General features: G+C 45.6%; 1 protein-coding gene across 1 annotated transcript in view; it reads left to right on the top strand.

Annotated features, from left to right (window-relative positions):
* The first annotated feature begins 38 nt into the window (after window positions 1–38).
* Window positions 39–12,679, top strand: part of LOC140191985 (regulator of G-protein signaling 22-like) — a 204,855-nt gene continuing 192,214 nt past the window's right edge. Inside the window, exon 1 of the mRNA XM_072249889.1 lies at window positions 39–103. The gene's annotated coding sequence lies outside the window, so the exon portion shown is untranslated. The remainder of the gene's footprint in view (window positions 104–12,679) is intronic.

Genomic DNA, 12,679 nt, shown 5'->3' with positions numbered 1-12,679 from the left:
ATCTCCTTAGTTATGCGCGTGGAGTATTGCCAATCAGCCAATCAGAGATGAGGCCGCGACCCAGCAACGCGAGATGGGTTTGAACAGTGCATTGTAGACTGGGGTGAGAGTTCCGTTCCTCGATAACGTGGGGTTATCGCTGTTACTGTCGTTAAATGTCTCAATGACTTACTGTACTTTAGTACTCCAAGTTCACCAAGACTTAACGCTGGATGCGGTGTTGAGCAGACCCTTTTACCATAGAAACTACGGCACAGAAACAGGCCTTTTGGCCCTTCTTGGCTGTGCCGAACCATTTTCTGCCTAGTCCCACTGACCTGCACACGGACCATATCCCTCCATACACCTCCTATCCATGTATCTGTCCAATTTATTCTTAAATGTTAAAAAAGAACCCGCATTTACCACCTCGTCTGGCAGCTCATTCCATACTCCCACCACTCTCTGTGTGAAGAAGCCCCCCCCAATGTTCCCTTTAAACTTTTCCCCCCTCACCCTTAACCCATGTCCTCTGGTTTTTTTCTCCCCTTGCCTCAGTGGAAAAAGCCTGCTTGCATTCACTCTATCTATACCCATCATAATTTTATATACCTCTATCAAATCTCCCCTCATTCTTCTACGCTCCAGGGAATAAAGTCCCAACCTATTCAACCTTTCTCTGTAACTGAGTTTCTCAAGTCCTGGCAACATCCTTGTAAACCTTCTCTGCACTCTTTCAACCTTATTTATATCCTTCTTGTAATTTGGTGACCAAAACTGAACACAATACTCCAGATTCAGCCTCACCAATGCCTTATACAACCTCATCATAACATTCCAGCTCTTATACTCAATACTTTGATTAATAAAGGCCAATGTACCTAAAGCTCTCTTTACGCCCCTATCTACTTGTGACGCCACCTTTAGGGAATTTTGTATCTGTATTCCCAGATCCCTCTGTTCTACTGCACTCCTCAGTGCCTTACCATTAACCCTATATGTTCTACCTTGGTTTGTCCTTCCAACGTGCAATACCTCACACTTGTCTTTATTAAACTCCATCTGCCATTTTTCAGCCCATTTTTCCAGCTGGTCCAAGTCCCTCTGCAGGCTCTGAAAACCTTTCTCACTGTCTACTACACCTTCAGTCTTTGTATCATCAGCAAATTTGCTGATCCAACTTACCACATTATCATCCAGATCATTGATATAGATGACAAATAACAATGGACCCAGCACTGATCCCTGTGGCACACCACTAGTCACAGGCCTCCACTCAGAGAAGCAATTCTCTACCACCACTCTTTGGTCTCTTCCACTGAGCTAATGTCTAACCCAATTTACCACCTCTCCATGTATACCTAGCAACTGAATTTTCCTAACTAATCTCCCATGCGGGACCTTGTCAAAGGCCTTACTGAAATCCATGTAGACAATATCCACTGCCTTCCCTCATCCACTTTCCTGGTAACCTCCTCGAAAAACTCCAATAGATTGGTCAAACATGACCTACCATGCACAAAGCCATGTTGACTCTCCCTAATAAGTCCCTGTCTATCCAAATGCTTGTAGATTCTGTTTCTTAGTACTCCCTCCAATAACTTACCTACTACCGATGTTAAACTCACTGGCCTATAATTTCCCGGATTACTTTTCGATCCTTTTTTAAACAACGGAACAACATGAGCCACTCTCCAATCCTCCGGCACCTCACCCGTAGACAGCGACATTTTAAATATTTCTGCCAGGGCCCCCGCAATTTCAACACTAGTCTCCTTCAAGGTCCGAGGGAACACTCTGTCAGGTCCCGGGGATTTATCCACTTTAATTTTCCTCAAGACAGCAAGCTCCTCCTCCTTTTCAATCTGTACAGTTTCCATGATCTCACTACTTGATTCCCTCAATTCCATAGACTTCATGCCAGTTTCCTTAGTAAATACAGATGCAAAAAACCTATTTAAGATCTCCCCCATTTCCTTTGGTTCCGCACATTGCCGACCACTCTGATCTTCAAGAGGACCAATTTTATCCCTTACAATCCTTTTGCTCTTAATATACCTGTAAAAGCTCTTTGGATTATCCTTCACTTTGACCGCCAAGGCAACCTCATGTCTTCTTTTAGGCCTCCTGATTACTTTCTTAAGTATTTTCTTGCACTTCTTATACTCCTCAAGCACCTGATTTACTCCCTGTTTCCTATATATTTCATACAACTCCCTCTTCTTCTTTATCAGAGTTGCAATATCCCTTGAGAACCAAGGTTCCTTATTCCTATTCAATTTGCCTTTAATCCTGACAAGAACATACAAACTCTGCACTCTCAAAATTTCCCCTTTGAAGGCTTCCCACCGACCAATCACACCTTTGCCAGAGAACAACCTGTCCCAATCCACGCTTTTTAGATCCTTTCTCATTTCTTCAAATTTGGCCTTCTTCCAGTTCAGAACCTCAACCCTAGGACCAGATCTATCCTTGTCCATGATCAAATTGAAACTAATGGTGTTATGATCACTGGAACCAAAGTGCTCCCCTACACAGACTTCCGTCACTTGTCCTAACTCGTTTCCTAACAGGAGATCCAATATTGCATCCCCTCTAGTTGGTCCCTCTATATACTGATTTAGAAAACTTTCCTGAACACATTTTACAAAATCTAAACCATCTAGACCCCTAACAGTATGGGAGTCCCAATCAATGTACGGAAAATTAAAATCCCCTACCACCACAACTTTATGTTTCCTGCAGTTGCCTGCTATCTCTCTGCAGATTTGCCCTTCCAAGTCTCGCTGACTATTGGGTGGTCTGTAATACAATCCCACTGATGTGGCCATACCTTTCCTGTTTCTCAGCTCCACCCATAAGGACTCAGTAGACAAGCCCTCTAATCTGTCCTGCCTGAGCACTGCTGTAATATTTTCCCTAACAAGCAATGCTACTCCCCCACCTTTCATTCCTCTGCCTCGATCACATCTGAAACATTGGAACCCTGGAATATTAAACTGCCAGTCCTGCCCCTCCTGTAGCCAAGTTTCACTAATTGCTATAACGTCATAATTCCACGTGTCAATCCATGTCAACTCATCCACCTTCCCCGCAATACTCCTAGCATTGAAATATATACACCTCAGAAGATTTTTACCACCACTCACAACCTTTCTATCAGCGGATTTGCTTGAACCTTTGACATCATTTATTTTCACCCCAGCCACACTGTCAGCTCTGGCACTCTGGTTCCCATCCCCCTGCAAGTCTAGTTTAAAGCCTCCCCAACAGCACTAACAAACCTCCCTGAAAGGATATTGGTCCCCCTGTAGTTCAAGTGTAACCCGTCTCTCTTGTACAGGTCCCACCTGCCCCAGAAGAGGTCCCAATGATCCTGAAATCTGAAACCCTGCCCCCTACACCAGTTCCTCAGCCACTTGCTCATCTTCCAGAGCATCCTATTCTTACCCTCACTGGCACGTAGCACAGGTAGCAACCCTCGAGGTCCTGCTTTTCAACTTCCTACCAAGCTCTCTATACTCACTCTCCAGGACCTCCTCACTCTTCCTTGCTATGTCATTGGTACCGATGTGCACCACGACATCTGGCTGGTCACCCTCCCACTTCAGAATGTCATGCAATCGATCAGAGACATCCTTGACCCTGGCACCTGGGAGGCAACAAACCATTCTGGATTCTCTGTCACGACCACAGAACCTCCTATCTGCACCTGTAACTATCGAATCCCCTATCACTATCGCTCTCCTCTTTTTCCACCCTCCCTTCTGCACTGCAGAGCCAGACTCAGTGCCAGAGATCCGGCTACTGCAGCTAGTCCCAGGTAAGTCATCCCCCCCAACAGCGTCCAATGCGGTATACTTGTTGTTGAGGGGAATGGCCATAGGGGAACCCTGCTCTGCCTGCCCTTTCCTCTTCCCTCGCCTGACAGTGACCCAATTTCCTGTCCCCTGCTCCTTTGGCGTAACTACCTCCCTGTAGCTACTATCTATAATCTCCTCATTCTCCCGAATGATCCGCAGGTCATCCAGTTCCTGCTCCAGTTCCCTAACGCGGTTTGTCAGGAGCTGCAGCTGGATGCACTTCTTGTAGGTGTCGTTGTCAGGGACAGCAGAGGGCTCCCTGACTTCCCACATCCTGCAAGAGGAGCACTCCAACATCCTGCCTGGCATTCTCTCTACTCTAAACAATCTGAACAAAAAACTTACCGGAACCTACCCTGGCCTTTACCGTACGAATGTAGTTGGGGAAAATTGTAATGCAAATTACAGTCAATGCATGCATGTGTACAAAATCTGTTGGAATTACAATTATCAGAATTTGTTGCTTTGGGCAGCAGTACAGTACATTGCAATAAAATAATATGAGTTACTGTAAGAAATATTAAAAATCAGTAGATGCTGGGAATCCAAGCAACACACACAAAACGCTGGAGGAACCCAAAACGTCAATTGTTCACTCTTTTCCATGAATGCTGCCTGACCTGATGAGTTCCTCCAGCATTTTGTGTGTTTTGTTTAAAAATCAATAGTGCAAAAAGAGAGCACAATGCGGTACTACCGAAGGGTCTTTGCCCAAAATGTTGACTGTACTCTTTTTTTTCATGGATGCTACCTGGCCTTCAGCATGTTACAAAATAGTGAGGTGGTGTTCATGGGTTCATGGATTGTCCAGAAATCTGGTGGCAGAGGGGAAGAATGTGTTCATAAAACGTTCATTGTGGATCTTCGGGTTCTTGGATCTTCTCCTTGATTGTAGTAATGAGAAAAGGGCATGTCAGTGAGTCAAGAAGAAACCTCATGATCTGTGTTTATTAAAGAGCAAAAAAAAACAAATAATTAATCAGATTGTGGTAACACAGTTAAATTAAGGGACAGTTCTGCGATTGGTTTGGTTCAGACAGGGTTAGCTTGAATGCACTAGGAGATTCTAGGAAATTCCCTGGGAGAATTTCAGGCCGCTGAGCCTTTACCTTTGTCAGATGTATCTGTAACAAATAGTTATTCACACCTAGATTTATTCACTAGCAGATCTTAACCAGGTTGGAAAAGCAAAAATCTGTAGATAAGGTATGAAAAGATTCTGTATCTATCGGGTCCTTGAGTCCAACCCATCCAAGACAATCCTGTAAGGTAACATAATTGGTGGAAGTAAACATAATTCACAACCACTGACATTGAGCTGGGGTTTTACTTTAAGAGGCTGGTCTGACGTGATGATGTAATTATGTAAAGATTTATAGTGTGCTTTGTGTTTAGGTTTTGGAGTTCAATTAAATGTGTTACAGGTTTTATTAAACATAAAACGCCACACTTCATTTTACTTGTGAAACCTACATTGGTGACCCCGATGTTGTAGGACGATTCCAGAGTTATTGAACATGTCAGCCAATACAGTCGCTTTGAAACTGCTGGAGTTTTGGGAGCAAAGTGCCATCGCTTGGTTTGTACAAGCTGAGATGGGGTGTCAGGGAACGGCTAGCACCTCTGGTGTGAAGACCTGTTGTATCTTCTGAGGTAGGTCCTCCACCTTTGGTCTTCACCCGGCACTCAGCTCTTACTTGTGGTTCCAAGTAAGCTGTTTGCATGTGACAGTGGCCACACCCCAGGCAATGGCTTCGACAGCCCAGCCAAATGTGGTGAAAGTAGCCATCAGGGTTCGATTGAACCCTCAGTGATTGAGCCCCCCCCTTTACTCTCTGTACATCTATGACTGTGTCGCCACCCACAGCTCCAATCTGCTAATTAAATTTGCAGGTGATTGGCCTTATCTCAAATAATAACAAGGCCGCTTACAGAGAAGAAGTCATCACCCTGACACAATGGTGTAAAGAAAGCAACCTCTCCTACAGTGTCACAAAAACAAAGGAGATGGTTGTGGATTACAGGAGGAATGGAGACAGGCTCACCCCTATTGACATCAATGGATCTATGGTTGGGAGGGTGACCAGCTTCAAGTTCCTTGGTATACGCATCACCGAGGACCTCACTTGGTCTGTATGTACGGGCTGTGTGGTGAAAAAAACACAACAGCACCTCTTTCACCTCAGACGGTTGAAGAAGTTCAGCTTGGGTCCCCAAATCCTAAGAACTTTCTACAGGGGCACAATTGAGAGCATCCTGACTGGCTGAATCACTGCCTGGTATGGGAACTGTACTTCCTTCAATTGCAGGATCCTGCAGAGAGTGGTGCAGACAGCCCAGCGTGTTTGTGGATGTGAACTACCCACTATTCAGGACATTTACAGTGACAGGTGTGTAAAAAGGGCCAGTAGGACCATTGGGGACCCGAGTCACCCCGACCACAATCTGTTCCAGCTGCTACCATCCGGGAAATGGTACCGCAGCATTAAAACCAGGACCAACAAGCTCCGCGATAGCTTCTTCCACCAGGCCATCAGACTGATTAATTCATGCTGACACAATTGTACTTCTGAGCTATATTGACTGTTCTGATGTACATCTTACTGTACATACTATTTATTACAAATTACTATAATTTGCACATTGCACATTCAGACGGAGATATAACATAAAGATTTTTACATCACAACTCTCTTCGAGACTTGCTTGGCCGACGAAGACCAACTGACACAAGTGGCTACACACTCTTCTGGAATGGATGCAGCTGCATCGAACATCACGAAGCAGGAGTTGGATTTGCTGTCAAGAAGCACCTTGTCTGAAAGCTTACCAGTCTGCCGAAAGGATTCAGCGGTTGTTGAATGACCATCATCTACCCCTGAGGAACAAAAATGCAGTGTCACACTGATCAATGCCTATGACCTGACGATGACCGACCCAGAGGAAGCCAAAGACAAGATCCACGGAGAGCTTGATTCCCTGACTGCGGCTGTACCAAGGTCAGACAGCTCCTTGTCCTTGGAGATTTCAATGCTTAAGTGGGAAGAGACTGCAATACCTGGGGTGGAGTCCTAGGGCACTATGGGGTAGGCAAATACAACAGCAATGGCCCTGCTTCTTCTGAAAACCTATGCCGTGCCTGACCTGATCATCAGCAACACAGTCTTCCTCCTGCCAAACCGTAACACGATGTCTTGGATGTATCCTTACTCTAAGCACTGGCATTTGATTGACACGTCATCACCACAAGACATGACATCAGAGTGACCAAAGCCTTGTGTGGTACAGACTGCTGGGTAGACCATGGTCTGATCATTTCCAAACTTAACGTTCACATCCAACCGAAATGACATCCACAGGCAAGGAAATTTGCCAAGAAGTTCAACGTCAGCAGGCTGAAATCTGCAGACCACCTGGTTAATAGCTTCCAGTCACAGTTCGCTGATGTTTGTATTGAAGAAGACTGGGCAGCTTTCAGAGATCGTGTTCACTCTGCCTCCTTTGAGGTCTTCAGCCATACAAGAAGAACCAAGACTGGTTAGATGAGAATGACGAGGAGATAAAAGCTCTCCTACTGGAAAAGCACAGGCCTATCAGAAGGACCCTTCCTGCATCACCAAGAAGACAGCAGTTGCCAATGCATACAGAATAGTTCAAGCCAAACTCAGAATGATGCAAGACTCTTGGCTTTGCAAAAAGTTTGCCGAGACTCAGCACTTCCCCAGTAGACACATCTCAAAGAGATTCACTGATGCTATCAAAACACTGTACGGGCCTCAGCCTTCTGGGACCTTGCCTCTCCTCAGCACAGCTGGCACCACACTCTTCACTGAGCAGGCCAAGATTCTGGACAGATGGGCAGAGCATTTTGAATCTGTACTGAACAGAAGATCCACCATAAATGAGCAAGCAATTGATCGTCTTGATCAAGTAGACATCAACCATGAGACGGACTCTCTTCCCCAAGAAGAGGAAGTCAAGAAAGTAATAGGCCAGCTGGCAAGTGGCAAGGCTCCTGGAGCAGATGCTATACCAGCGGAGGTCTACAAAGCAAATGGTCCAACAAACTGACAGAACTCTTCCAGTCCTTCTGGGAAAAGGATCAGATTCCACAAGAAATGAAAGATGCATCCATCGTACACCTGTACACGAGGAAGGGAAACCGCCAAGCATGTGACAACCACAGAGACATCTCTTTGCCCTCAGTAGCTGGAAATATCTTAGAGTCCTGCTAGACAGGCTAAATGCTCATCTGGAACAAGGTCATCTCCCGGAAATTCAGTGCGGCTTCAGGAAAGGAAGAGGAGCCATTGACATGATATTTGCCGGGAGACAACTCCAGGAAAAATGCCAGGAGCAGAACAGACAGCTGTACACCAGCTTTCAACACACACCAAATGCTGGAGGAACTCAGCAGACCAGGCAGTATCTACGGAAAAGAGCACAGTTGACGTTTTGGGCCAAGACCCTTCAGCAGGACCACCTTTGTTGATCTTTCCAAGGCCTTTGACACCTTGAGCTCAGAGGGATTATGGAAGATCATGGTGATGTCTGGCTGCCCTGGCAGATTCCTCACCATGGTCAAACAGTTTCATGATGGGATATCAGCTTATGTGCTCAATGATAGTGACTGTTCTGTCACAAACGGGGTCAAGCTGGGTTGTGTGCTGGCACCCACCCTCTTCAGCATAAAGTTCAGTGCGACATTGACTGATGCCTTCTGGGACAGCAATCCAGGAATCCACATCAAATACAGGATGGATGGCAAGCTGTTCAACCTGTACAGGCTTCAAGCGTTACTAAGGTCAAAGAGATGGTGCTGAGAGACTTCCTACTTGCTCACAAATTTTCCACGAAAATCAACTGTCAAGACAGAATTCCTGATATGAAAGTGCTGTCTGCAGCAGATATGCCCACCATCCACATATCGCTGACGAAACATCAAGTCAGATGGATAGGCCCTGTCGTCAGGATGTCAGACGAGCACATCTCCAAGCTGTTGTTCTTCAAGGAACTGTCCACAGGGAAGTGTTCTCGTGATGGTCAGCAAAAATGATTCAAGGACATGCTCAGACTTCGCTCAAGACTTTTGAGATGGATCACACTTCTCATGAACATGCAGCCTTGAATCATTCATCCTGGCACAGCCTTCTCAATAAAGGTGCCACCAAAGTTAGAAAGATTTGCAACATTGAAGCAAAAAGGAAACAAGAATTATGGAAAGAATGAGCAGCAGGCACCACAACTACAGTACCTTCATACACTTGCCCCAATCCCACTCATCCAAGACTTTTCGGCACATTTACCTAGAAAGTTAATTATGTCCGAAGTCGATTTAGATAGGGGCCATCACCAGGTGCCTGTGTGCTCAGAAGATATTCCCAACACAGCTGTGATAACCCCATTTGGCCTTTTTGAATTTCTGTGTGTGCCATTTTGGCTGAAAAATACAGAAAAGATTTTCCAACGGCTGATGGACTCTATATTAAAATATTCAGATTTTCTTCTGGTTTACCTGGATGATATACTTGTCACAAGTGTGCCCAAATCTGAAAGCATATCCCATTGCATTTCGAGCACTTAAGCCAACCCAGTTTAATTATTAACCCTGCTAGATGCCAGTTTGGGTTGTCAACCATTGACTTGCTTGGCCATCGCATCTCCACAGAAGGTGCAAAACCCCTCCCATCTAAAGTAGTCGCTATTATGGATTTCCCACCATCCAGCACTACTTAAAAAAACTACAGGAGATTTTAGATATGGTGAGCTTCTATCACCACTTCATTCTGCGATCTGCTGAACTTATGGTCCCCATGTATAGTGCACTTAAAGGCAATATCTCTAATCAAGTGCTTGACTGGTCAGCAGATTTGATAATATCAAATGAGCTCTATCTAATGCAACCCTACTGACACACCGCTCCCTAACACACCCATAGCCATTACTACTGATGCTTCAGACGACACTGTCAGTGCTGTGCGCGGGAGCAGTTGGTTAGAGGCTTGTGGCAGCCACTCACCTTCTTTGCCCTCTATCTCCCTCACCCCAAAGGAAGTATAGCACATTTGACCCTGAACTTCTCTCGCTCTATCTGGCTGTCTGATGTCTTTTGTTTTCCTCTAGAGGGTCACATTCATTAACCCCAATCCCCTTGTGCATGCGATGGCCAAAATATCAGACCCCTGGTCTGAATGGCAGCAACACCATCTGGCCTACATATCAGAGTCACAATTGATATACAACATATCAAGGAGAAAAATAATGCTGTGGCCGATTGCCTCTTGTGCCAGCATGGCAGCCGACCAAGTTACTGACTCCAAGGTCCATGCTTACCAAGCAGCAGTAATGGGCCTGTTGTTGTCTGACATTAAGTTCAAGGAAGCTGGGGTTTCTCATGTGTGATGTCTCAATCGATCGCTCTCACCCAGAAACTGGAGATGGACTGTTTTCAACTCCATATATGGCCTCTCGTATCTGGGCTGGAAGGTCTCACAGAAACTGCTTGTGCTAAAGTTTGTTTGACATGGCCTCAGAAACGATATGTGTGATTGGATTGCAGCCTGTGTGGAGAGCCAGTGGGCAAAAATTAACTGTCATGTTCAGGTACCATTGGCGCCTTTTGAGGTCTTGGAGTGATTTGACCATGTCAATATGGACCTTGGCGGTTGTCATTCCCCGCCCCCCGCAGTTTCGCACATCTCTTTACTATGATGGACCGTACCACCAGGTGGCCAGAGGTCATCCCGCTAACATTGATGACGGCTGCAGACGTGGCTCGAGCTTTCATCAGCACCTGGGTTGCTCGGTTTGGTACGCCATCTGATTCTTCCCCTGACCACGGTCCCCAGTTCATTTCAGACCTCTAGGCTGCGATGGCCCCAGAACCTCAGTGTAAGGTTACTCCTGGGTTCCTGTTGACCTATATTCTGCCTCATTTGTTTTCGTCCACCATGATGCACACCAGCATCCCCTTAGGCCCCCTTATGATGGCTGTTCCACATTTTGGAATGGGGAGAAAAGACTTTTATCATAAATAAGAGGGGTAAACCTAAAGGCGTTTTGGTAGATTGCCTTAAACTGTCTCGCCAAGATTTGGAGTATTGTACTGCATGCCCCTGGTGTCACATCATTCAATTGAATTGAATTGACTTTATTTCTAACATCCTTCACATACATGAGGGGTAAAAATCTTTATGTTACATCTCCATATAAATGTATAATGTGCAATCATAGTAATTTATAATAAATAGAACAGTCAATTTAACATAGAAATACACTCAAATCAGTGTGAGTTAATCAGTCTGACGGCCTGGTGGTAGAAGCTGTCCTGGAGCCTGTTGGTCCTGGCTTTTATGCTGTGGTACTGTTTCCAAGATGGTAGCAGCTGGAACAGTTTGTGGTTGGGGTGACTCAGGTCCCCAATGATCCTCCGGGCCCTTTTTTCCCACACTTGCCTTTGTAAATGTCCTGAATCATGGGAAGTTCACAGCTATAGATGCGCTGGGCTAACCGCACCACTCTCTGCAAAGTCCTGTGATTAAGGGAGGTACAGTTCCCATACAGGCAGCGATTCAGCCAGACAGGATGCTCTCAGTTGTGCTCCTGTAGAAAGTTCTTAGGATTTGGGGGCCCACACCAAACTTTCTCAACCGTCTGAGGTGAAAGAGGACTGTGAGAGTCCTTCTGGACGAACCAAAGGCGCCTGCACTTCTGGACAAGCCAAAGGCACCTGCACCCTTGGAACACAAGACCTGAGCTGGAAGGCTTGTCAAGCTCCAGACTGGCTCACAATTCCAGTTTTAGTGAATTCTGGGGGGTGGGGGCCCTGTGTAGGGTGACGTAATTGAGTGAAATGTACACAACCACCAACATTGAGTTAGGGGTTTCACTTTAAGAGGCTGGTCTGAAGTGATGACATTGTTAGGTAAAGAGTTTTAACATGTTTTTATGTTTACGTTTTGGAGTTCAATAAAATGTGTTACGGGTTTCAGTAACACATTTTTAAGGGAGATTTGGCGTAGTGATAATTACCACTGGATGTGTAATCCAGAGACCCAGTTATATTCTGGGGATATGAGTTCGAATCCCACCATGGCAGATGGTGAATTCGAATTCAAAAAAATATCTGATGACTATGAAACCACGTCAATTGTCATAAAAATCCAACTGGTTCACTAAAGTCCTTTAGGGGAGGAATCTGCTGTCCTTACCTGGCCTATATGTGACTCCAGACCCACAGCAATGTGGGTGACTCTTAAATTCCCTCTGAAATGTCCTCACAAGCCATTCAGTTGTAAACAACTGCTAAAAAGAAAATAATGAGGAATGAACCCAAGTAGATAACCTAGCATCAACAGGCACTGGAAACAACAATGGCAAAACCAGCCCTGTCAACCCTGCAAAGTCCTCCTTACTAACATCTGGGGACTTGTACCAAAGTTGGGAGATCTGTCTCAGAGTAGTCAAACAACAGCCTGACAGAGTTGTACTGACAGATTCAGACCTTACAGTTAACATTCCAGACTCCATCATCACCATTCCTGGGTATGTACTGTCTCACTGGCAGGACAGATCTAGCAGAGGTAGTGGCACAGTGGTATACCGCAGAGAGGGAGTTGCCCTGGTAACTCCCAACATCGATTCTGGACCCCATGAAGTCTCATGGCTCCAGGTTAAACATGGGTAAGGAAATCTACTGATTACCACGTCTCGTCCTCCCTCAGCTGACGAATCAGTACTTCTCCATGTTGAGCAGCACTTGGAGGAGCCATTGAGGGTAGCAAGGGCACAGAATGTACTCTGGGTGGGGACTTTAATGTCCATCACCAAGAGTGGCT

Source organism: Mobula birostris (genome assembly GCF_030028105.1).
Source record: "Mobula birostris isolate sMobBir1 chromosome 1 unlocalized genomic scaffold, sMobBir1.hap1 SUPER_1_unloc_1, whole genome shotgun sequence".
Lineage (NCBI taxonomy): Eukaryota > Metazoa > Chordata > Chondrichthyes > Myliobatiformes > Myliobatidae > Mobula > Mobula birostris.
This window is presented reverse-complemented; position numbering and strand designations above follow the sequence as displayed.